Source organism: Bufo gargarizans, chromosome 5 (assembly GCF_014858855.1).
Source record: "Bufo gargarizans isolate SCDJY-AF-19 chromosome 5, ASM1485885v1, whole genome shotgun sequence".
Classification (NCBI taxonomy): Eukaryota; Metazoa; Chordata; class Amphibia; order Anura; family Bufonidae; genus Bufo; species Bufo gargarizans.
The window spans coordinates 118,897,125-118,924,741 of NC_058084.1; positions in this window are offsets into that span (position 1 = coordinate 118,897,125).

Genomic DNA, 27,617 nt, shown 5'->3' on the forward strand with positions numbered 1-27,617 from the left:
TAGCGCAACCAAAAAAGGTGAGCCCTGTACTGGAACCATTTATTTTATCTGTCTACCAACGGTATTACCCTATGGTGCGCCCTGATTTATCTTCAACAGCATAAAGTAAATCCTGTGGATCCATTACAGATATAATTAGGCTGCGCACGCGTTAGACAGGAGATGTAGCGCAGACAATGTCGCTGTCTGCAGCGGCCAAACAATTGCAAACTATTTAGCGCAGGTTGCGCTAAAAATATATATTGCTGCCACACACAATAGTCCTTAAAAGGACTTTTGGGTCTATAGCAAGTTATAGGCAAATGGCTATTTGCTGAATTTGTGTGAGGGGAGGCGGGGCTATACTGCTTATAAGCCGCAGCCTCCTCCTCACCCTACTGGCGTCTCGTTTCTGAGTTACTTCCGGGCGCCGGTACGCACGTGAGTATACGGTCTCTGCCTCTCATTGGTGTCTATATCCCAGCGTTCACATCTTCCAGCGGTAAGATCGGGGCCTTGCGGCTTAATTTCTAGGCAGTTGGGAGGGATCGGCACCGACACGCCGCATGTGGTTACCTGCACGTCTCGGCGGGCAGCAGAGCCGGCTTCCATGTGTTCAGAGCCACGCTCTGCTGCCTTAGGTTGTCCCAGCATGCCATCTGCTGGTCGCCAGTGGTATTACAGCTCACATTTGCCTGTCATGTCTTGATACATCCTGGTTATGGTTGTGCAATATTACAGTGGTTAAATAGAAAAAAAAAAAAAAGGAGAAACAGGTGTGTTAAAAAAATAAAAGGGGGGTTAATAATGATGAGGACTGTTTTATATGTATATTCGGTATTGTTTAACGTTTCCTTTCCATTTTTCCGTTCCGTTTTTCCGTATGCCATGTACAGTATACAGTAATTACATATAAAAAATTGGGCTATGCATAACATTTTCAATAGATGGTTCAGCAAAAACGGAACGGATATGGAAGACATATGAATGCCTTTCCGTATGTGTTCTGTTTTTTTTGTGGAGTCATTGACTTGAATGGAGCCATGGAACGTGATTTGCGGGCAAATATAGGACATGTTTCTATCTTTAATGGTGTACCATTGAAATGAATGGTTATATATACGGACCGTATACCGAACACAAAAAAATGGCCCGTACACTCGCAAAAAAAAAACGATCATGTGAACTAGGCCTTAGTAGACACGTTTGGCATCTATTGTGCATCACGGGAGTAGATTTTAAGATTAGGGGGTTTTGTACAGTTGCTGATACTCCGTTTTACATGTTTAGCTGCGTTCAGTCACTACATCAGCAAGGAAGCAGTAGTTAGGTACAGTAGCATTGTGGGTGCGTACTCACATTCTACTTACCAAGTTGGTTATAGCAAGTCTGTCTGTCGGACAAGCCTCTCACGTGGCTATGATAGCCATGACTTTAGCCGGTCACGGCCTCAGACTCGCTAAAAAAAAAAATATATATATATATATATATATATATATAAAAATAAAATAATAATAATTAAAAAATAATGGGTCCTGTCACGTTTACAGGCATGAATTTGATGCGTCTGTCACTTCTACAGACACGTTAAGTCCTGTCACGACTACAGGCATCAATTCGATACGTCTGTCACGTCTACAGACACGTTTAAGTCCTGTCACGACTACAGGCATCAATTCGATACGTCTGTCACGTCTACAGACACGTTTAAGTCCTGTCACGACTACAGGCATCAATTCGATACGTCTGTCACATCTACAGGCACGTTAAGTCCTGTCACGACTACAGGATACATTCCTACACTCAGGCATGGGATCCAGCCGGTTCTCTCCGGTTCTGCCGAACCGTTTGTTAAAATTACAGGCGGTTCGCAGGACCGGTGAGAAGCAGGGATCCCGACCCGGTCCTGCAGCTGCGCCTGCACCAGTGGCGTAGCTATAGGGGTGGGGGCGGAGCGGAAGCCGAGAGGAGAGGCCCTGTGTGACGCGCACTGTGCAGGGCAGCTGGGCAGGCGAAGTGAGGAGGGGCCGGGGGAGCGGCTTCAGTTGAGGTGCGACGCAGGACTTAGTCACGTACCTCACTGTGACCTCCTGCGGCGGATCTCGCGAGATGACGCGATGACGCGGCGCGGGAAGGCACAGTGAGCGAGGCATTGGTGACCGCCTGTACCAGGATGCCACAAGCTGTGAAGGAGAGAGAGGTAAGTATTAATTATTTCTCCTAAGCAGGTGCCTACTCCACCTTCCCCTCATCCTGACCCAATGTTTAGATTCTTTTAGCCAAACAAGAGTTATGGATGGGGTTGATGACAATATTTAAGGTGGCCACACACAGGGAAACACATCTATTTTGCCCACAGAGTAAGAGCAGCTTTTTTAAGCGGTACTCCACTATGTAATGGCCCCCTCTTTATTATTAATATAATGGCCCCCTCTTTATTATTAATGTAATGGCCCCCTCTTTGTTATTAATGTAATGGCCCCCTCTTTATTATTAATGTAATGGCTCCCTCTTTGTTATTAATGTAATGGCCCCCTCTTTGTTATTAAAGTGGGGGCCATTATATTAATAATAAAGAGGGGGCCATTATAATAATAATAAAGAGGGGGCCATTATATTAATAATAAAGTGGGGGCCATTATATTAATAATAAAGAGGGGGCCATTATATTAATAATAAAGTGGGGGCCATTATAATAATAATAAAGAGGGGGCCGTTACAGTAATAACAAAGAGGGGGCCGTTACAGTAATAACAAAGAGGGGGCCGTTACAGTAATAATAAAGAGGGGGCCATTATATTAATAATAAAGAGGGGGTCATTATATTAATAATAAAGTGGGGGCCATTACATTAAAAATAAAGAGTGGGCCATTATAATAATAATAAAGAGGGGGCCATTACAGTAATAACAAAGAGGGGGCCTAAGGCTTTTTAAAAGTTGAGTGGTATGTGTGTAGTGTATATATAGTGTATTTGTGTGTAGTGTATATATGGTGTATGTAAATATGTCGTGACTGTGTTGCATATATATGGTGTATGTAAATATGTGTCATGACTCGTGACGCGCTGCGTATCCACCGCTGAGTAGGGAACCTGTTGTTAAAAATTTGAATCCCACCCCTGCCTACACTGCATGCCTTGTTCACTCTCATGTCTCAGTCTACACTCGTTCGGGGCTTGCAAGGCTATGTAGGTCACATTCTATTCTGCTATGTACACATCTTCCAATATTCAATCACTTCGGTGAAGGGGTGCTCCGCATGCTGGACAGTATCTCGTGCGCTGGTACGACGGTTCTTGGAACATCGGTAGTCCGTGATACTGGTGAATGGCACAAGCTGGTGTTGGGTATTCATCTTCTGCATTAATCATGTTGTGTTTTAGTAGGATGTCTCAAGAATCATTGATGGGCGATACATCATCATCCCGTGGGAGTGTGGCGTCAAATTCCGCAAGAGACTCCACATCATTAAGGTCATGGACTGTGCCCAAGTTGATGGCAGAGTTGTCCAAGAGAGGCATTCCAGTTCCAGCTTCTGCAAGGAAGGCGGAACTGTTCCGTCTTCTGTCTTCAGTTCCGGAGGAGAAATGTCCCGGGATGGACAAGTTGGGGCGCCCCATCAAGTATCTAGGGAAGTCTCAGATCTGCAATAATTTTAATTTCTCTGCATGCAATTACAGCCAGTGTAGACTTCTGCATTTATCTGCGATATGCTTCAGAGCCCACCCCCGCGTGTCTTGTCCACAAAAAATAAATAAAAAAAATCATAATTCAGCATGACTAAGCGCGGTGGACGCAGGTCTTCTTTGTATCCTGTTAGGGTCCCATCCACATGCCGACAGGGTACAGTATGTTATCAATGGTCTTTCCGCAGGTTTCCATACAGGGCTATTGGCTCTTCCACAGATTACTTACAAGTGCAAGAACCTGTTGTCAGCCTCGAGAGACCCCTTGGCCATTTCCCAGCTCGTTCAGGATGAGTTGGACATGGGGTATCTCATCGGGCCTTTCGAATACCCCCCCTTTTCGATTGTTGGAGTATTAACCCTGTTGGGGTAGTGACTGGGAAGTTCAGTAATACAAAAAAAAATAATAATTGGTATACGACCTGTCAGCCCCACACTCATTACCTATACCTAGTCTTAATTCTAATCCCGTCAGAAGAAGTCTCAATGAAATACACTTCCATCGATGAAGCCATTCAGGTCATACTGGGGTTGGGTCGGGGAGCTTGGCTGTCTAAAGCGGACATCACAGACGCCTTCAAGCTACTCCCAATCCAGCCGCAGTTGTGGCAATGGCACGGGATTAAGTGGTTAAACAAATATTACTTTGCCAATAAGTTGACCTTTGGCTCTAAATCCAGCCCATGGATTTGATCAGTTTGCCAGATCACTACATTGGATCCTTTAAGAATTATTTCATGTCGTTCACGTCATTCACTACTTGGATGACTTCCTCTTGATAGAGCCTCCAGAACATACACCCCAGGTCCTACAGGTGCTACAGTCGGTGTTTGCAGACCTCAGGGTCCCTGTAGCTCCACAAGGTGGAAGGGCCCGGTACTACCATTACATTTCTTGGTATTCATCTGGATACTGGCAGTATGGAAGCTAGCCTTCCTCAAGACAAATTGCTCAGGGTCAAAGAAGCGGTACATAAGCTAGCCCGAGTTAGGGTCACCACTAAATCAGATCTTCAGTTCCTGCTTGGTATGCTTAACTTTGCCATGCGCATCATACCCCAAGGCAGGTCGTTTATTTCCAGACTCTTGAAATTGCTGCCACACGCTCGCGATCAGGATAGTCTAGTAGTTTTGGATCAGGAAGCTATGGCAGATTTGGTCATGTGGGACGAGTTCCTGTCACGATGGAATGGCATCTCGTTGTTTATTTTGACGGTTTAAAATAGCTCCCCAGTAGTCCATATGGATGTGTCATCTTCAGTAGGCTTGGCAGCTATCTTCGGCTTCTCTCATTGGTTTGACGACTGGTGGCTGCCGGAGATTGTGAGCTTGGAGGGTTTCTCCAGGTGCTCCCCATTGTTCGAGATTTACCCCCTCGTGGGGGCCACTTGGGTATGGGGACCACTATGGAGGAACCAGACAGTTCTTTTCCTGACTGACAACGAGGCACTAGTCGAGATTTTATCAAGGGTAGGTCAGCTTACACACAGATCATGTCATTCATCAGGAGACTGGTTTGGTTCTCGCTTCAATACAAGTTTTACATCAAGTGTGAACACATTAGGGGGCAAGTTAATGTAGCTGCAGATACGTTATCCAGAGGTAACTTGTCACTCTTTTTTGCAGGTCTCTCCACAAGCAGACCGCGTACCATCACCAGTGCCCAGGCTCGACCAGCTAGTGATGGACTAACGGTTCATCTCGCCACTGCCAGGTCCCTTATGACTTAAGCCCTGTCCTGTAACACCCTGAGGATATATAAGAAGGCATGGACCTCGTTCTGTAATTTTAAGAGAACCCATTATTTGGCAGGAGTGGGCAACATCTCTTACCTACTGGCCTTTGCCGCATTTTGCCAGTCTCACCACAAGCTGTCATTTAGCACTATTAAGTTATACCTGGTTGGGATTCAACATCATTTGTATCTACGGCATCCTAATCAACCATCCTTGTTTTCAGCCCATCCAATTAGAATGCTACTGAAGGGTATCCAGGAGGGGTCCGCTGTGGCCCGCCCTACACGACAGCCATTTACAGGGTCAATGTTTAAATGCTTTCAGATAAACTACGCAAAAACCCCTTCATTAAGCACTAGTTTAATGATCAAGACAACCATGTACCTAGCCTTCCTCGGCTTACTCAGATCAGGCGAGTTCACCTGCGCCACAACGTGCAAGAGCTATCTGAGGAAGGATCAGCTGTCATTGGATGGGTCATGCTAAGTTCTTACCTTAACGTCCACAAAGACGGCCCGAGCGGGTCAGCTCACAGAGGTTAGATACTTCCCCACTAGTAAGTGGTGCCCAGTTATGGCAGTGCAGGAATGGACGTGTTTTACCGAAGCAATCCCAGGGGATGCTCTTCTGCTAAAGCTGGGTTCTGCGCCTTTGAGTTGTGAGAAGTTTCTCAAATTCATCCGCATATTGAGGAATGTTGGGGTCAGTCCCAGTTCCATCACAGGGCATTCCTTTCACATTGGCGCGGCTTCGCCGCTTCCAAGCACAGCGTCCCGGTGCATGTTATCAAGAAGTTTGGCAGGTGGCAGTCGGCTTGTTATGCACGATATATACCAAATCCGCAGTGTGAAATGTTTAATGCTTTCAGGAATCTGGTATTGTAATTTTGTTAATAACACTATTGCCCTGAGCTATGTTTGTTATTTTTTGCCCCTTTAGCCTACCCTCCGTACAGCAGTCTCGGCATACCCCTACTGCTTAGCATAGTAGGTAGGTAGGCCTACTTATCTTGAGCCGACCTGAATACAAGTTATAGGCAAATGGCTATTTGACGCATTTGTGTGAGGGGAGGCGGGGCTATACTGCTTATAAGCCGCAGCCTCCTCCTTATCTTACCGGCGGCTCGTTTCTGCCCCACCCTCCCAAGTCCCATTTTATTCTAACTATTCAATGGGGTAGGCCCCTTTAGCCTACCCTCCGTACAGCAGTCTCAGCATACCCCTACTGCTTAGCATAGTAGGTAGGTAGGCGTACTTATCTTGAGCCGACCCGAATACAAGTATAAAAACTAAAATATTGCTATTTCAATCCCTACACTATCTCTCCCTTCTGCTCTGCAGCTCTCCCTGACTAGTGATGAGCGGTAGGGGTCATATTCGAATTCACAATATTTCGTGAATATTTTTTTAGAATATTCGTCGAATATTCGAAAATTCAAAAATTCACGATTTTTTTCTTGAAAAAAATCGGCAAGGTAATGATTGTGTAATATGCGAATTTTCGTAATTTTAGAATTTTCGGATTCGAATTTTTATTGCGAATTTTTCAACTATTAGACAAAGAAGATTATAGCACTATATTAGCTAAATTGCTCTATATTCGATTTTTTGAATATTCGCTATATAACAGTTTTTTCGAATATTCTTAATATATAGCAATATAGCGAATATTCAAAAAAACGAATATAGAGCAATTTAGCTAATATAGTGCTATAATCTTTTTTTTTTATAGTTGTAATTTTTTTCCAATCTGAACTTCAGATGAGAAAAAAATTACAACTATTAACAAAGAAGATTAGAGCACTATATTAGCTAAATTGCTCTATATTCATTTTTTTTCCGAATATTCGCTATATTGCTATAACTTAGTTTTTTCGAATATTTGTAATATTCTAAAACAAGAATATATAGCAATATAGCGAATATTCGAAAAAACGAATATAGAGCAATTTAGCTAATATAGTGCTATAATCTTCGCAATAAATTAAAAAATTCGCAATAAAAATTCGAATCCAAAAATTCGAATTACGAAAATTCGCATATTACACAATCATTACCTTGCCGATTTTTTCAAGAAAAAAAAATCGTGCATTTTCGAATATGACCCCTGCCGCTCATCACTACTCCTAAAGTCAAGTATATTGCAGCCTTCTTATTGGCCCACAAGCTAGAAGCAGGAAGGGATCATGTGTACTGATTAAAAAAAAAAAATCAGAAAAAAAAAAATCTAGAAAAAAATTCGAATTTTCGAAATTACGAATATATATAACTATATTCTAAATATTCGCGAATTTTCGAAGTACCTATATTCGCGATAAAAATTCGGAATTCGAATATTCATGATCAACACTATCCCTGACGAATACTGAGCCAAACACGTGTCATCGGGTGCTATATAGCACCCTATGACGCGTTTTGGCCAGCCAATCACTGTAATGCCAGCAGCCAACATGGCTACGGCATTACAGTAAATGGCAGTTCTTACCTGCACGTTTATTGGCTGCGTAGCAGCCAACAAACGTGCGGGGAGGAGACTCGAGCATAGCGCTCAAGCACACGCGGTATTTGGTTGAACACCGTGATGTGCCAAGCATCGCAATGCTCGCCCACCACTAACAAATACATCAAGTTTGACTGTTGATCTGATATTCACACAACCACATCTGTTTATAACAGGCATGCTCAACCTCTGGCCCTCCAGCTGTTGTAAAACTACAACTCCCACAATGCCCTGCTGTAGACTTATAGTTGTAGGCTGTTCGGGCATGCTGGGAGTTGTAGTTTTGCAACAGTTGGAGGGCCGCAGGTTGAGCATGCCTGGTTTATAAGATTTGAGAAGACTATTTAAGATAGTTCTCTAAATACCATATTTTTCGCCTTATAAGAGGCACCTGCCCATAGGTTTTAGAGGAGGAAAATAAGAAAAAATAGTTTTCATCAGAACTCAGATCAGACCCCCAGTGTTAATCAGACCTTAGATCAGACCCCCAATGTTAATCAAATCAGACCTCAGCTCAGAGCTCAAATCAGACCCCCAATGTTAATCAGACATCAGGTCAGACCCCCAATGTAAATTAGACCTCAGCTCAGACTCTCCAAAAAACCTTAGATCAGACCCCCAATGTTAATCAGACCCCCAAACAGACCTGAGTTCAGACTTCCAATGTTAATCAGGCCTCAGATCAAATATAAATAATATCATCTCACCTCTCCTGTTCCGGACACCACTCCTGAGATCCAGTCGTCTTCCTCCCATGTTGTGCTGTGACCTGACATCCCACAGCATGAGATCACAGAGCATGCTGTCCACAGGTCACAGCACATGTGGCGCTGGCAGGAGAAGACCAGAGAGCTGTGAGTGAAGCCAGCACCGGGGGTGCTGTATTCATCGTACCACAGTTCTGCTGTACTAATGAGCTCACCCATTACTATTCAGCCTATGAGACACACTGACATTTTCTCCCTCTTTTGGTGGAAAAAAGTGCATCTTATAGGGTGGAAAATAAGATATATGCCCCTGACTTATGCAAATGCTTGCCTATAGAATTGCATATGTTTTCCATTATATTATTTCTGTGGATAGTGTGGCAATGTGAACAGTGATGTGTATGGTGAAGCCCTTGAAGGGGTGTATATCTCATCTAGGTGAGATAAGTAAAGTCCAGGAAGATTGTACTGGCTTCAGCAAACCTAGTTGCTGAAGCTATTTTCTTTATTTGTTCGGGGATGTATTTTATTGGATTAGGATGGTAGGTTTGGAAGTGGGACCTCCCAATCCACCCCCTCATTCAAGGGAATGTTTTCCTTTCACCTAAGGTGATCACAGGTTAGACCTGCTGTAATCAGGCTGACATAAAGCACCTCCCAGTGTGTCAGTCGGAGGAGGGAGAGAAAGAGTGTTTGTGAAGCAGAGTCCTGCTGAGGCTCTGGGTGGGTGGTGTCAGCTAGCAAGGCTGAGGGGCAAGACAGAATGCTAAAAAGAAGTTATCCAGTGAAGGAGGAGTCCCTTAGACATTGTAGGCTAGGCAGAAAGTTAGTGTTTATGAAAAACCAAGCTCTGCTAGCCTGGCATGGTACGATGTGGGAAATTCCCCGGACCTCCGGTCTGAAGAAGACGGGGGGGTTATGTGGCAATGTGAACAGTGATGTGTACGGTGAAGCCTGGAAGGGGTGTATATCTCATCTAGGTGAGATAAGTAAAGTCCAGGAAGATGGCACTGGCATAAGCAAACCTAGCTGCTGAAGCTATTTTCTTTATTTGTTCAGGGCTGGATTTTATTGGATTGGGATCGTAGGTTTGGCAGTGGGACCTCCCAATCCACCCCCTCATTGCAGGGCATGTTTTCCTTTCACCTGAGGTGATCGCCGACATAAAGCACCTCCCAGTATGTCAGTCTGAGGAGGGAGAGAAAGAGTGTTTGTGAAGCAGAGCCCTGCTGAGGCGCTGGGTGTGTGGTCTCAGCAAGCAAGGCTGAGGGGCCACAAGGCTAGGGTATAGCCTGAAGTTTGGGGGATGCAGTGACGCCTGCGGAAAAAGGATCACTAGGTCAGAGTCGGGGGGACTACTGGACCACAATCCCCCAAAAGATACTGGAATTGCCACAGCCTGCTGGAGGCTGCTGGATTGATGGTGGCTGAGGAAAGCCGCATATGATGTTCATGTCTGAACTGTGCTCTACGAGTGAGGTAGGGACGTATTTTGTTTAGGTAGTGCCTAGACAGGCAGGAGTTTATTTGTGTTTTAAGTGTTGGCGGTACAGGAACCTCACCCCACCCAGTGATGTATAACTGGACTATCCTGTATGAGAAGAGTGCCAAAATAAATGCACTGTTTGGACATGAAAATCCGTTGTCTGGCGATATCTGTGAGTGTGACCCCCTGAAAATAGACGATCCCTTACAATAGATATTTTTAGTACTGTAAATTTTACAACCACATCTGCTAGAAGTTTGTTCCAAGCATCTACATTTTTTTAGTAATATTTTATGATATTGCGTCTGATCTTCCCCCAAACTAATCTCATATTGTGCCCCCTTGTTCTTGTGTTTAGTTCCCTATTAAAAACACTTCTGCTCTGAACCTATTTGAACCTTTAATATATTTAACCACTTAAGACGGGGCCGCCAATTTTCATTTTCTCGTTTATTTTTTCTTCGTGCATTCAAGAACCTGAACTTTTTTACACTCCCATTCACCCAGCTGTGTGAGGGCTTGTTTTTCGTGGGACGAGCTGTTCCATATAATGGCACTATTTTGTATTCCTTACAATGTACTCTGAAACTTAAAAATGAAATTGGGCAGAAAAAAACCAATTCTGCCTAAAAAGACTTGAACATGTGATTGTTAGATAGTGTGAAAATTAGTTTCAATGCAGTACAATACGACTGAAACAGGGATTATACCCTCAAAAGTTCCCATAGCGAGACTAAATAAAAAAAATATATATACAGTGCCCCTTTTCCTTAATCAAGCCATTTACAACTGTAAATATAGAAGAAAATTTAGAAAAATAGACATATAAGTTATTACTGTGTCCATAACATCTGGCTCTATAAAACACATGATCTACCCAGTCAAGTGAAAGCTGTAAAAAGAAATGTAACTTGATGGGCTTATATCTTTTTTGAACTGTATTAACTATGTAAAAATTAAGCCAGAACAGGGCCATTTTTTGATCACAGCACATCCTAAAAATCATTAAGCGATAAAACATTAAAACGATAATTAAAACATTAGGAGATAAAAAAAGTCTTATGTACCTTAAAATGGTATCAGGCCATTCACTATACTCCTAAGTGAATTCCTTGAATTCCTTTTAGTTACCAAAATGGGGTAACTTTTTGGAGTTTTACACTATACTGGTACCTCAGGGGCTCTGCAAATGTGACATGGCACCCGAGAACCATTCCAGCAAAATCTGCCTTCCAAAAGCCAAATGGCGCGCCTTCCCTTTTAAACCTTCCGGTGTGCCAAAACAGCAGTTTAAAACCACATATTTGTGTTGTCGTATTCAGAAGAAAATAGGCAACCGATTTTATTATAAAAGTGTCATTTTTCACTTTCACAGCAACGTGTTTATAAATTCTATGAAATGCTTTTGCTCACTACACCTCTCGATAAATTTCTTAAGGGGTGTAGTTTCCAAAATGGGGTCACTTTTTAATGGTTTCCACTGTATAGGTAGTTTAAGGTCTCTTCAAATGTTTCATGGCACCTGAGAATGATTCTAGCGAAATCCGCCTTTGAAAAGCCAAATGGCCTCCTTTCGTTCTTAGCCCTGCCGTGTGCCAATACAGCAGCTTATGTGTACATATGGTGTGTTGCCATATTCAGGAAAATTGTGGGGTGCTTTGTAAGGGGTACCACTTGTGCAAATAAAACAGTGTCTGAAAGCAACATTGTTTTTTTTTCAAATGTCCATTCATTCCCCCATGTCTCTGTTCTTATTGTATAGATATAGCTGTTTCTTCATATATTCTTGTAGTACGCCTGAAGAAGGGACCGGTGATGTCTCGAAAGCTCGCTATGTAACAAGATTACTTCTATTTTTGTTAGCCATTAAAAGGTATCAAACCTGCAATACTCTTATATCTGTAAAGAATAAATCAAGGCACCTGGACTTACTGTAGATTTCTTGAAAACGTTTCACTCGTTCTTCCAACGAGCTTTCTCAATTCTGAGTGACTGTACAAGAATTCTCTGGGAATAAATATGTAGCTGAATCAACATCTGGTAATTATACCCAGCATGTGGTCAGAGGTCATTATACCCAGCATGGGGTCAACGGTGTTGAAACCATTATCCCAATTGGAGTCAGTAGGTGATAATGACCTCCCAGAAAAGGTGTCAAGACAGTGGCAGACAATAGAAGGAAGAAGCTGGGAAGGAAGCTGGGAATAGAGGTCTATCGAAAACCAACACACACAGACCAGTACCTGCTATTTGATTCCCACAATCCTCTAGACCACAAACTGGGAGTCATCCAGACTCTACACCACCGGGCAGAGAAAATCCCCACCAGCACAGAGACCAAGGTGAAGGAATTCAAACACCTTAGAGGGGCACTTAAAACTTGTGGGTATCCAAATTGGGCTTTTGTCAAAACAGAAGGAAGGAGAAGAAATAGAATAGATAAGCTTTGATAATCACCTATTGTGAATTTAAGATCCTGTGTTATTTATACATAGATGTGATATCATTACAGGCAGGATTAGAATCAGAGATAAGCAGATAACTGCAGTAAAGTGATCTATACAGACCAAGAAGCTGGCCTATTTTTAGTTCTAGTAGCCAGTGTGAAAACTGCAGGATTTTGTGTTTTTTGTTTGATTATAAATAGGGACATGGAAAATTTTAATTAACACCATCAATTCTTTAAAAATGTATTTAACATAAAACATGATTTAAACAATAGGTCATTTTCTGATGACACATTCCCTTTAAGCTGAAAACTGGCTGTGTCCTGAAGGGGTTAACCATTCTTTGTCCTGAAGGGGTTAACCATTTCAACAGATTTCCTGACATTTTCCTTTAGAATTTTACTACTATAATTTAGAATTTGTTAAAGAAATACTGGGCACTCTCTCAATATATGTAACCACACAATTTATTAATACAATGTATATATACTCTAGGAACAATAACAAAACATGCACATTGTTTCTAAACACATCCTAATACCATAAAAATCCGGATTGAACTATCTGCAATTAAAATATCTAAAACTGTGAAAATAAAAATGTTCTGTGCATCGACAATGATCCCCTAAGGGTTCGTCAAGGAAGTCCTCCTGCTCAATTTATATCCCCATCAATACAGTTGGATTGGCGAGAGACTGACCGTTGGAAAATAAGCCCCACTGTTAGGATTCTTATCCAATGTGATTGCAGTAAAGACACAGCTATTTGATACAGTGGTTTGCTAGTGCGGCGTCCCGCTGTACTCACTGTTCTGCTGTGATAAAATGGCTGTATCTTCGGAAATCTCCACTTGTATTAATACGCTTGTTTGTCCAATTCGGACCTTTAATGCACTTGTCCCGTTCCCCTCTCTCACTCTTGTGCGCTGCTCCATAGATGTAAGAGCCGGCGCTTGCTGAGTATACAGGATCCCCTCTTTTCGCGCTGGACCTCGTTTGTGAATGGGTGCACGTGTTGCACTCAAGCTGTAGTCCTGTTTGCTGTGCGCGTCGGGTCCTGAATTAATCGGGGTAAATTTCAGGTCTCTGTAGTGCTTCAGCGTAAGTTCTCAATGTCCATTTGGGGGATCTTGGCACCAAACGCGTTTCGGGGTCTGTTCTCACCCCTTCCTCAGTGGTCCACTGAGGAAGGGGTGAGAACAGACCCCGAAACACGTTTGGTGACCACTGAGGAAGGGGTAAGAACAGACCCCGAAATGCGTTTGTGGCCAAGATCCCCCAAATGGACATTGAGAACTTACGCTGAAGCACTACAGAGACCCGAAATTTACCCCAATTCAGGACCCGAATTAGAGCACCTCCGCTGTTGTCTGCAGCAATCCTGTGCGTCACCTACTTTACATTTAGAATTTAGAATTCATTGTTCCATCGATGATGGCAAACCGTCCTGGCCCAGAGGCAGCAAAGTAGGCCCAAACCATAGTACTACCACCTGTGGTAGTGTGGTTTTTATGCTGGAATGCAGAGTTTTCCTTTCTCTAAACATAATGCTTCTCTTTTAAACTAAATTATTGTTCCAATAGCCTTCTGACTTGTCCAGGTGATTTTTTAGCAAACTGCAGACGGGCAGCAATGATATTTTTGGAGATCAGCAGCTTTCTCCTTGAATTTATGCCTCGCACACCATTGTTGTTCAATGTCCTCCTGATGATGGACTCATGAACATTAACATTAGCTAAAGTTCTCGTCTAATGTGCAGTATCCCATGGAATGGAACTTACTATCTTATTCCTCCCCTCTTAGTGGGAGTGGGCTAGTGCTACTTCCTGCCAGAGCTAGCTAGGCTAGTGAGGAGTGAGGAAGTACGAACATCTGCTCCTGCTCCAAGGGTGTTTACAACCACAGAATCAGCTCAACTGTGAGGAACTGTGTTCCGGGGAGACTGAAGGTCCAAGACCATGGATATTCATCACAGCTACAATGCTAGAGTCAACGGGGTTACCAGCAACTAATGCTTCACATATCCTGCTGCAGGTGAGGGGAGAACATATAAAGACACCCATCACCATAGCACAGGTCAGGCAAACCCAAAAGCCTGTATTAATTTAAAAGGATACCTAAGGTGATAGGGGCTAATTCATAACTGTAGCAAAGGGAAATCCGGAGAGAGAGAAGGACCACTCTAGAGTGCTACTGTCTGACATCTTACCTGCCACCATACCTCATCATCTGGGAATAGAGACATTGTACTGATGACAGGTGGATGTACTGCAACTCATCCTCTGCACTCAGTAAAGAAAAACATTTGTTGTTCTTCTACGTCTGCCTGATTTCTTCACATCACCTTTTCACTGCACCAAATTCCAGGGAGCAACAGCCTGAGGGAGTACTCCATGACAAATCTGAGCAGGGACACTACCATTCCTATCCTCTGCATCAGCTCATTAGGGGCTCGCTGCATATGTTCCATACTCTACCATATACCCTGATATGCTAACAGGTCATATTAGTTTATTGGACTAAACCAACCAACTGTGGTGAATCTCAAGAGAACTCATGCAGCAAGACAATTACCCTAAGCACACAAGTCTTTCTACCAAACAATGGTTAAAGAAGAATAAAGTTGAAGTTTTGGAATGGCCAAGTCCTGACCTTAATCCAATCCTGAAGTGAGTAGTTCAAGGGAGTTAACCCTACCAACATAACATAATTGAACTGAAAGTCGATGTGCAAGTCTAAGCAACAATTAGCAGAAACGCTGTCAAAGGGTGTCACACTAGATACTGACAGCAAAGGTTTGTATACTTTTGGCACTCACAGACATGTGATAGTGGATCTTTTCTTCAATAAATGAATGAAAAAGTCTAATAATTTTCACTCATTTATTTGATTTAGTTATCTTTATCAACTTTTAGGATTTGTGTGAAAATCTGATGTAGTTGTCACAAGGGTATCGAGAACCATGCCTGACTCCGTTATACCCGGGGTCAGGAAGTCGCAGCGGTTGGCTGCACGCTCTATTTAAGATAGGGCTGTTTTCCTTATGGTAGCTTTCTGGGTTTGCTTCGCAAACCCTTTTGGCTCACTCAGGGATCCGTAGCTCCTTCTCCTCAGCTGTTCCTTGTCCAGCACTCCCAAACCTCCTTATATTCCTCTCTCACACTTCTCTGGTTGCCAGATATAGAGCTTCCTGCCTGGACATCTATTCTGACCCACTGGAGCTGTGTTGCTGTGTTCTCTGATTGTTGATTCAGAACGCTACCCTCCGGATCCCTGTTGGACCTTTGTGGTCTGCTGTGGTCGCCCACCTGGGTGTATGTGTTTGTCTGTATTTGTCTGTCCTCTCCCTGGTGTTTCCCTCTTAGTGCAGTGGTGCGGACTAGCGATCCCACCGGCCCGTTCATTATCTAGGGCTCATTTCAGGGAAAGCCAGGGTTTAGGCACGTGATCGCCGCACGGGTGAGGAACCCGTCTAGGGACGTCAGGGCAGTCAGGTGCCAGCCGCAAGGTGAGTTAGGGGTCACCACCTTTCCCTCTCCCTTGGGCAGGGCTTTCCCTGTTTTCCTCCCTGTGCGTGACGCCGGTCATTACAGTAGTTTTAGGTAAAATGTATGCAGAAACATAGAAAATTCTTAAGGGTGCACAAAACTTTTAAGCACCACTGTAGATGTGGATTAATCGATATCTCATATTCTCATCCAATGTGCCATACATTACCAAATATCCTGATATGTTGTTGGTCATATTGGTTTATTGGACTGGGCCAAGGATCTCCAGTATCACATATAGCCGTCAGCCTCTAATCATAGGGCTTAATTTTGGATTGTCTGTGTGTTGAGCTTTAGTATGTATGCTCACACTAAGACACCTTATGTCTATGTCAATCATCTTCCCTTTTCCCAATGGTTACAAACACATTCTGGGCCAGCTTTAGTTTACATGGTGTCCTGTGAGTGGTCTTTTTGGTGCAATACTTCCCTCAACACATACACCTCCACAACTATTATAGAGTTTTAAATACACGTAACGTAACATGTAATTTAATGTTTTGCAGAGAAGACTGCTAATCCTTAAAGGGGTAGTTCTATCTGGTACATTTATGCATTATCAATAGGATATGCCATAAATGTCGGATAATGCAAGTCCAATCTCTGAGAGCTGCTCCTATCTCAAGAAAGCAGCCCCAAAATGAACATCCTGAGTTCTCTACCAGCAGATGTAATGTGCTGACATTATCTCTCCTGCTGAGTTCGAGAGCGAACAGGGCGGTTCCCTGAAACGTGCAGGCCAGTTTATGGTGAAGCAGGGAGCTGACGGGGACGGTGTGGTGTCCCCTTCAGGAGTCCAGGGTAGTGCACCCTGTGTAGTTGCATAGGTTACAAATCTTTAATGCCAGCCCTGAACGTATTCATTGGCTCCATATTTGCTGTTCATACATACAAACACATGTTACGTGTATTTATTTTCTTTATCTATACCACAAGATGTACTCGCACTTGCACACAAGCTTGGACTGGCCCACAAGGGTACAGGTGCATCCCCCGGTGGACTCCTGAGCAATGTGGGCCCCTAGTCTCCCAGCCCCTGCGCAAGTGGCACATAACACAGTAGACTATCAAAAACGTAATAGATTATTAAAGAAACTCCCCAGTTTATTATTATAGACATTATCAGATACCTGAGATGACTTCTAGGTGTAGAGGAAAGCTAGCCAGTATCCTCTTTTCCCCAGGACCTTCTCAAAGTTGCTGCAGGGACCCTCATATTCAATCATCTGGTAGTATCTTGCTGCTGTGTGAGCAGGTAATATTTGAATGTATCCATACGGTCGGCGCCAAAAATAAATTTTACTGGTGGGCCCTAGGTACCCCAGTCCGACACTGCTTGCACACATGGTATCTATTATTGTGTTGTATTTTACGTGTTTTGAAACGTGAGGATTTTCTTCCACCTCATTGGAAGTCCTTCTGTTTTAAACATTTTACTTTCCGCTTCCTCCCAGGCTATCATTAAGCGCGGAATGTGCAAAACACTTAAGCGTGAGGACACCATGGAGTTTTTAATTATGGTAAATTTTTTATTGTTAGGAACTCAATCTATTTCATTTTCTGAGGTTTCCCTCCATCCCTTAATCTGAGGAACGATCTGTGCATGCCTTTTCGTTTAAACTGGGAATATTTCACTTGTTTCTGGATCCCAGATGAGCTAGGAACTTTTGCTTTTTCACTTTGTTCTAGAAACGGTATTGGGCTCTAGGACTCCAACCCCACAACCACCTCCATCAGCAGTGAAATTCTCTCTATGGCATGTTGGTTCTTTTCTATAACTTTTTAACTTGCTTTTTCATACAGATGCAGATTTTTGTTTTTATATTGTAGCTTCTCTTCCAAATATCAGCCGCATTCCTTTCTTTATCGTTTCATAAACTTGAGCAGTTCTTCAAGTAATTGGATAATGTATCATTGCAATCAGAGTGACGCACATAGTTTTAATGCCCTGCACTAATTCCATAAAGTGAATCGGATGTAGAAATCCTGCTAAATTAGATTCCTGAAGAAAGTGATGGGAGATGAGAAAGTCATGTTAGGAGTTTCCAGTTGGCCTAGTCCATGCAGTTTTCTGTCTTTTCTTTCCTCCAAATAGTAAAAGGACATTGAATGTTTGCCAGTAATACAGAAAGAGGGAAAATATGATTCATAGGAGATCATTTCTACATCCCTGCCTGGCGCCTATGAGTGACTAGGAGCCTGAAAAGTCTATTTTTTAGCTGCTGTGGAGTTTCAAGTGGGCACTCTCTATTCTCTTGATGCCTAATGCACCTTATCAGATTTCACCTTGAGTTTTCATCAGATTTCAGCACAAGCTTTTACTTAATGATATTGTATCACAGTATGTTGCTCTCACCTACTTATTGTTTCTGATGGAAATATAACGGGACCTAAAGGACCCAGGACAATCGAGAAGATTAAAATAAGGTGCATTCAGTCCCAGAAATAAATGGTGTTCCTCGAAGGAGTTGACCCCGGCTGTTTAGATTACACTGATAGCTTTAATGTTTGCATCTCACTATGACAGTTTATTAAATGGTGTTGAGCATTGAATGTCAACATTTCATTTGTTTTTGTAAGAAGGATAGTTACAGCACAAGCTGTACAACGCAGAGGTGCACTTGTACGAAGCGCTTGTCCTGGCGAATTGTCAGCCTGTAGGATTTATCTGCACTAATATTATGATATCCACATAATAGGCACAATGACAAATAATAGATTGATGCAGAGATAGAGAGATAGATAGATAGAAAGATAGACATAGGTATATAAAATTATATTTTTTAACTGTATGATACCTATAAGGATTTTTTTTTATCAATTCAGATTGGACACATCCATCGGCTAAGTTTCTGATAGTGCTGATCTGCTTTAGGCTACTTTCACACTCGCGTTTTGGGCGGATCCATCATGGATCTGCAAAAACGGATCCGTTACAATAATACAACCGCATGCATCTGTCATGAACTGATCCGTTTGTATTATCTGTAACACAGTCAAGTCCGTCATGAACTTCATTGAACCTCAATGGGAGACGGATCCGTTTTCTATTGTGCCAGATTGTGTCAGAGAAAAGGTTTCGTCAAGCGGACAGCAAAACACTGCCAGAATGGAGACTGATCGGAGGCAAACTGATGCATTCTGAGCGGATCCTTTTTCATTCAGAATGCATTAGGGCAAAACTGATCCGTTTTGGACCGCTTGTGAGAGCCCTGAACGGATTTCGCAAACGGAAAGCCAAAACGCCAGTGTGAAAGTAGCCTTAATTAGAATTATAGGCAGGCTTGGACTGGCCCATGGGGCCCCTGAGCGAGGGGAGCCCCTAATGCCCTACCCCCTGCATAAGTTGTACATGACACGGTAGACTGCCTGCACTACATATAGACAGGCAACGTACAGCAGCTTAACCAGCCTATGTGATCATATCGATTATTTAACGTAGAACCTAGTTTATTACCATACATGCATCATGCGGCTCAGGTGACCAGTATCCTCGTTCCCAAGGGACCTTCCCTCTTGAAGTCACTACAGGGCCCCCATAATCATTCATATTGTAGCATCTTGCTGCTGCTGCCACTGTATGAGCAGATAGTATTTACATGTTGCTATACAGTGGGCCCCCAGAAGAAATTTTACTGGTGGGCCGTAGACACCCCAGTTCGACACCGATTATAGGTCTAAATTATGAGATTAAATAAGTAAAACAAAATAGTAGCTGAACCACTAGTCCACCGCTATTAGTCCACCAGTGAGGTACCTTTTAAGCCCATTTGCTTCCCTAAACAACCACAAAATATACCACTACACTCAATGTTGATAGGGGGCACTCTGCTTGCTTTAATGGTGCTTTTATTTGCAGTTCTTTGATGATGCTATTAATAGGGATTGTTGTATGAGCATTTTATTTATCTACTATATGGTTTCATTATTTATTGGTACATGACAGCAGCATTATTTATGTGCACTGTACTGTGCCATTATTTATTCGTACAGAATGGCAGCATTATGTATGTGTACTATATGGTGACATTATTTATTGGTACAGAATTACAGTGTTACTTATGTCTACTGTAGTGTGTCTTTATTATTGGAACAGAATAGCAGCGTTATTTATGTGTACTGTATAGTGTCAGTATTTATTGGTACAGAATGGCGGTGTTACTTATATTTACTGTATGGTGGCATTCTTTACATACACTGTTTGATACCATAGATTCACTGTCTGCTATCAGTACAGGTAAAAAAACTGACTTGAAACATTAAAACGTATGTCTCAATAGATTCTGGATGCTTTTATAAACATAAATAATACAAAATATATATTGTTACGGTATACTACTACTGTCTGAAAATAACATAGTGTACATCGAATTCAAGGCCTCATGCATATGAGTGTATTATGCAACTTAGAAACCTGACTGTGCGCAGACATTGAGCCAGCATGGAGACTTAAAGGGGTTATCCGATTTCTTAACCCCCCCCCCCCCCCCCCCCGACATATGCCAGGCCCCTCACCGGTAATATACTTACCCCGCTCCCCGCAACAATCTGGAAAACAACATACATGGATTGCAGAATAAAACTTACCAGGAAAGGTTAAAGGACCTTAACATGTATAGCTTGGAAGAAAGACGAGACAGAGGGGATATGATAGAAACTTTTAAATACATCAAGGGAATCAACAAGGTAAAAGAGGAGAGAATATTTAAAAGAAGAAAAACTGCTACAAGTGGACATAGTTTTAAATTAGAGGGGCAAAGGTTTAAAAGTAATATCAGGAAGTATTACTTTACTGAGAGAGTAGTGGATGCATGGAATAGCCTTCCTGCAGAAGTGGCAGCTGCAAATACAGTGGAGGAGTTTAAGCATGCATGGGATAGGCATAAGGCCATCCCTCATATAAGATAGGCCCAGGGGCTATTCATAGTATTCAGTATATTGGGCAGACTAGATGGGCCAAATGGTTCTTATCTGCCGACACATTCTATGTTTCTACATAGCAAAAATCTTTGGCTGCATGAACTGATAACAATAGGAAGCGGTTTCAACAGTTTTCGGCACTGAATCCGCGCTGAAACCCATGGGCAAAAAAACTTGACCATATCCTTAAGGGGGTTATCCAATTTCTCAAAACCCCCTAACATATAACGGGTCCCTCAATGCTAATATACTTACCCCGCTCCCGGCGCCACTCCTGGTCCCTGCACCGCTGCTGCTTCTCCTTGCACATGGAGGAAAACATCCGGTGCCGGGGGTAGCAGACAATGGCAGGCGGGGACGGGGACGAGACTCCCTAGCATCGCTTTCCAGTAGAGTCAGGCTTGCCAGTTGCATAGGGCAGCCACCCACTGGGTGAATGGCTGTCAGGCTATCACCCTGGAGGACTTGTTACAATTGGTACTACTGGAATAATTCTTCACGTGGCTCCAGCCAGATGTAAAGGAGTGGGTCAGGGACCGTAACCCTCTCACCTTACAAGAGGCAGCCAGGATGGCAGATATACATGGAGGCCCGAAAGCCAGAACAACCTTTCCCCAAACCCCAACCACTTTGGGTTGAGGCCCCAGCACAACCACGAGGAGCCATCAACCACCTCAGCGACTTGCAGTAGCGGCCTATCGACCTCTACAGACTACTGGACCTCGCTGTTTACGGTGCAAGCAAATGGGACACTACCGCAGGGACTGTCCGCTGGAACAACCAGGATCAATTTGGAATCATCCAGCATGTGCCAACTCCAGGGCAGCAGTTCACTCAATTGATTACCCAGTCCCAACTACTTGGGAGGCCCGTGAGTTAACCAGAGAATAACCCCTGGGGTTCCTTCATGAAGCCAATCCGGTACAGGCAGCCAGTGGGGACAACAGACAACACCACCGTCAACTGGTGATGGTTAATGGCCAAACTGTCCAAGGCCTCCGGAATACATGGGCCACCATCACGCTGATTCAGAGTCATTTGCTCAACAACAACAACGAGCAGCCAGGCAAATCTATTGCTGTTCAGGTGGCAGGGGGAGCCATCTATAGAATCCCTACTGCCCAGGTTCATTTGGATTGGGGTGAGGGGTCTTGCACTGTGAAGGTGGGGGTCATGAAGGATTTGCCCGCCGATGTGATACTCGGCAATGATTTGGGTCCTCTTACGTCTGCCTTTATGCCTACACCCAACCAGAATATTCACGCTGTAACTACCAGAGCCCAGAGTCACGCTACAGAAAACCCCTAACAAACTCTGGAGACCCAGGTAAGATCCACTTCCCCGACAGCGACAGTAGAGCCCCTACCCTGCGATACCCCTGAGGATTTTGGGAAAGAGGTAGCGGGAGACCCCACCTTACTAAAGTATCGGGAAAAATCTGTAACAGATCAAGGGGGACTGGAGGGGGAGCAGTATGTGTGGGAAGGTAGCAGATTGTATAGGCTAACCAATTCTAGGACAAATGCCTCAGGGCCAAAACAGAAATGTCAGCTAGTAGTTCCCCAAAAGTATAGGCAGGAGGTGTTGAGAATTGGGCACGACATCCCCTTAGCTGGACATTTAGGAATTTGGCGGACGTCATACCGGGTGACCCTAAACTTTTTCTGGCCGGGAATCTCTAATCATGTCCGACGATATTGTCAAACTTGTGAAATATGCCATTGGGTGGGTAAGAGAGGTGACCACCCTAAAGCTAAAATGATTCCTATGCCCATCATTGAAGAACCTTTTAGTCGGGTAGCGGTGGATTTAATAGGGCCCCTGCCTCAACCTAGTCGTTCAGGTAAACATTATATCCTAACCATAGTGTATTATGCCACTAGGTACCCCAAAGCAGTATCCAATATTGAGGCTGAGACATTAGCAGATGCCCTGGTTAAGGTATTCTCAAGAGTAGGATTTCCCCCCGAGAAATTTTATCTGACCAGCATACCTAATTTACGGCGACCATAACACATCAGCTATGGAAGGTCTGTGGGATAAAATCCCTGATGAGCTCCCCGTATCACCCTCAGACTAACAGTCTCCGTGAGCGATTTAATGGAACTCTGAAGCAAATGCTGAAGACGTTCACGGCCGCCTACAAAGACTGGGAGCGTTTCCTGCCTCACCTCCTCTTTGCTTATAGAAAAAAACGGCAGCTCTCACCTGTAATAGTAGAATCACCAGAGGTGCAAGGATGCCGCTCCTGGGTTTGTCATGAGGAAGGACCCATATTTCTCTGAGGTCTGAAACGCGTTGACTGTTTCTTGTACACCTGTATGGATTTTAACTCGCTGGAATAAAGTTTTTCATTTTTTCACCGGAGAGAGCTGGATTTTTTTCTCCCTCTTTGCTTATAGGGAGGTGCCGCAGGAATCAACGGGATTCTCGCCCTTTGAGCAGTTATATGGGAGGCGAGTGAGGGTACCCCTAGATCTTAAGGAGCACTGGGAGGGGGCCACAGAGTCAGCAGGGACCCCGGTGGTACCAAATGTGCTGGAGTTGAGAGACCGTATGGAGGCATTGACTCAGATGGTACACGAGAACCTTCAGGTGGCCCAGCAGCGTTAGCAGGTATGGTATGACTGGAAGGCCTGACACCATAGTTTTCAAATTGGACAGAAGATTATGGTACTTAAACCGGTCCTGCATGACAAACTACAGGCTGCCTGGCTTCGACCATACCAGATTATTGGGAAGATATGTGACACTACTTACACTGTAGCCAGTTGTGAGAATGAGGATGTGAAGTGCACATTTCACATCAACATGCTCAAGGAGTACAAAGGGAAAGAGGAAGAAGTGGCTGCCGTATGAACCCCAGCTTCTGAGTATACAGATAACTTACCGTTACCCGAGTTGCTAGGGAGTGACCAGAGAGAAAGGGCCATAGAGTTGGTGCACTTGAGGGAACGGCTGGGACCTCAGGAGCGGACACAGGCGATCACTCTTCTGGAAGCCAAACAGGCCACATTCTCTCAGGAGCCCGGGTACACTAGACTAGCAACCCACAAGGTAGAGACTCCAGGCCAGGATCCGTTGAGGCAACCTCCCTGCGGCATCCCCAAGGCCGTTCCGGGAAGGGATGTGTAAAGAAATAAAGGAGATGCTTTGCTAAGGAGTCATTGAGCATTCTGAAAGACCTTGGTACTAGTACCAAAGCAGGACGGTATGACACGCTTCTGTGTAGATTATCGCTGACTTAATGATAAAACGGTTACAGACGCCTACCCGATGCCCCGGGTAGAGAAACTGTTGGACCGAATCGCTAGAGGGAAGTATCTAACTACTATCGACTTATGCAAGGGCTACTGGCAAATTCCCCTAGCCGAGGATGCTGTTACAAAATCCGTCTTTATCATCTCGTTCGGCTTGTACCAATTTTGGGTCATGCCATTCAGGATGAAGAATGCCCTAGCTACATTACAAAGAATGGTAGATCATCTCCTATGGTCTCCAGATTATGTGTGGGCATACCTGGACAACATAGCAATCTTCAGCGACTCATGGGAAGCCCACTTAGAACACATAGGGGCCATATTGGACAGAATCAGAGCAGCTGGTTTGACCTTGAAACCCGAGATGGTATGGCGGAAGTTCAGTATCTGGGATGCAGGGTAGGATGTGGGAAACAACGACCGGAGCCTGCTAAAATTGAGGTTGTTGCCAATTGGCCCACTCCACGTACACACAAGTTATGGCTTTTTTTAGGGGCAGCCAGTTACTATAGACGCTTTGTCCCTGACTATAGCACCATGGCCAAACCCTTGACAGACCTGATAAAGAAAAACTTACAGGTCCTGTGGTCCCTGGAGTGTTAGACAGTCTTCCAAACCTTGAAACAAGCTCTTGTAAATGCACCTGTTCTCGCTGCCCCTGATCCTCACAAACGTTTTATCGTCCATACAGATGCTTCCATGTTTGGACTGGGGGCAGTGTTGAGCCAGGTCAGAGAGGATGGGCGGAGCACCCAGAAGCCTATTTGAGCCGGAAACTATTGCCCAGGGAGGTTAGTTATGCAGCTATCGAAAAAGAGTGCCTAGCTCTCGTATGGGCACTGAAAAAACTGACACCTTATCTTTATGGCCGTGCATTTACCCTCATCACCAACCACAGTCTGGCTCAATCGAGTCGCAGGGGATAACGCCAGTCTTCTGAGGTGGAGTCTAGCCCTACAACCGTACAACTTCACTATACACTACAGGCCTGGCAAGCTGAATGAGAATGCGGATAGCCTATCCAGACAGACTGAGTTGGTAGCGTAAATTATATCAGGTACTACCCGGACAGCCCCAAGTCGACCTGAAGCTGTAAAGAAGGGAGCTGTAAAGAAGGGAGGTGTAAAGAAGGGAGGAGCAATGTGAAGGAGAGCCCTTTCACTATGGATTCGTTTGCACCTTTTTGTTTGTTTATTTCCTTCATTTTGACTGTTTGTTCGGTCCCCGAGTGGAGACCCCCCTCCCCCTGGAATGCCAAGAACCCTGCATGTGCAATAAGCAGGACACCGGTACAGTGGGTCAGCTATGCAGTGGGTCAGTATATATATATATATATATATATATATATAATAGTTTGTGATGCCAATTGCAGCTTGCGCAGGTACTGTAGCAGGGCCCTTTAAGATGTTATAGCTCACGTACTAGGTGAGGAATGCCAGAGGGGGATAATGTCTCTGTGTAGTGTCTCCTACCTTGGTACGGCTGGACGCCTGGATCCTGGCTCACTTGCAATAAAATTGAGTGTGGTTAGCAGGAGTAATTGAGGAATAATTGAGATCCAAACAGGTAATAGAGTCCAACTTGAGTTTACTTGGTGATATGCAGCTTTGATCCATACAGGTACAGCAATAGTCTGGGAACATTCCACTCCTCCTCAGAAAGGGGGGAGCTAACCTGGAATGGACTATTCCAGGCTAGAGATACTAAATTCCTGGCAATATGTGGCAGGAATTTATAAGTATTCTGCTTCTTGTACATACGCCTAGTAGAATCTGTCAGGTATCTTCTGCTCTGTCTTTAGTCTGCTTTGTTTGGGCCTGACTAGCTGAAGAGGTATCTATCTTCTCATTGTCTGTGGATCTGTACTTACAGGACTGCTCGCAGGGTATGGTGGTGTCTTCCTGGAGATCTATAGTTCTGTAATTGCTGCTTTCTTTGTCCACCAGCTGAGGTAGATGACAGCCTGGGGAAATGGATCCTTAACCTCAGCCGAGGTTGGATCCAGGGTTGGGATCCCTGTTTCTGGGAGCTCCTACTAATACAACCTACCCCAGCAGGGGTGGCTGGTACACTGACTAGAACTTTCCTTCCTCCCCATGAGGTAGGAAGTGGGAACATTCCACTCCTCCTCAGAAAGGGGGGAGCTAACCTGGAATGGACTATTCCAGGCTAGAGATACTAACTATGACCTGTTACATACTGCTGCCACCTGCTGGTGTACATGGAAAATTACAGCAATAGTATAAAACAGACATAGAAAATACATATAAGTGACAATGCAAAGCAAGATTACACAGGATGATAATAAATATACACTTAACATTATGAAGCCGGGTGACAGTAGTTTAGTGACATACTTCAGGATGTTACATATGTGTTCAGGAAAATCACATTAAAGGAGTTTTTTACAATACTGTTGTAACGGTCACGTACACACACACACAGGGGGGAGGATAGTGACCACTGCGCTCCACCCTCACCCCTGGCCCTGCCTACTTGCCTCACGAATCCTGATGACAGGGGACAACTGGACAGCAGTCCCTAACTTAGAATACGTGCGGGAAGGACAGACAAGACAAATAACGGAAAGTGTACGGACCGGGTCAAAACCAAGAGGACAACGCAGTACAGAGGGATAAGCAAAGAAAGGACAGGAGAAGCCGGGGTCATAAATACCAGGAGAGTCGAGAAGTACCAAAGGAGTCCGCAAAGAATAGTCAGGTGGAAGCCGAGGTCAATATACCAGGAAGGATGCGCAGTACAGGAGGAGCAGGCAAAGGATCATCAGGGAACAGGATCAGGTAAGTACATAGGTATCCAACAACTGCCAGGACCCTAAATTAACAGGCAACCTGTGGCCAGCAGGCTGCCTGTATTTATAGTGGGGAGTGAGGGTCATATGACGTGGCCAGCGTCACATGACCGACAGATCAACCAGTCGAGCACCGAGTGATCAGCTCGGCGCTCAAGGCAGACCTAGGAGCAGGGTGCCTCCTAGCTAGCAAAGCCACCCTGGGAACGAGGCCAAACACAGATCCTTGCTCCTGAAGCTAAGCAGCAGGTCTGCGGCTGATGGGAGACCGAGTGCGCCTTCGGAACCCCATTGCAACTGTGTTGTTCTGTCCTGGGGAAGTTGGGGGTTGGCTTAGTTTGTAACTCAATCATCTCGCAGGCTGTGGGGGAGGTGTACTGTATAATTGGATGCGTGTGTGCCAATAAACTCAGACTTGTTTTACCCAGCATTAAGCCTCGGCTCATGTGTAGGGGTTATACTAGTCCGCCTGTATGGCTTAATTGCGATCAAACTGAAGAAAAGGGGAACCTGTGACGGTGAGAGTTGGTCAGACCG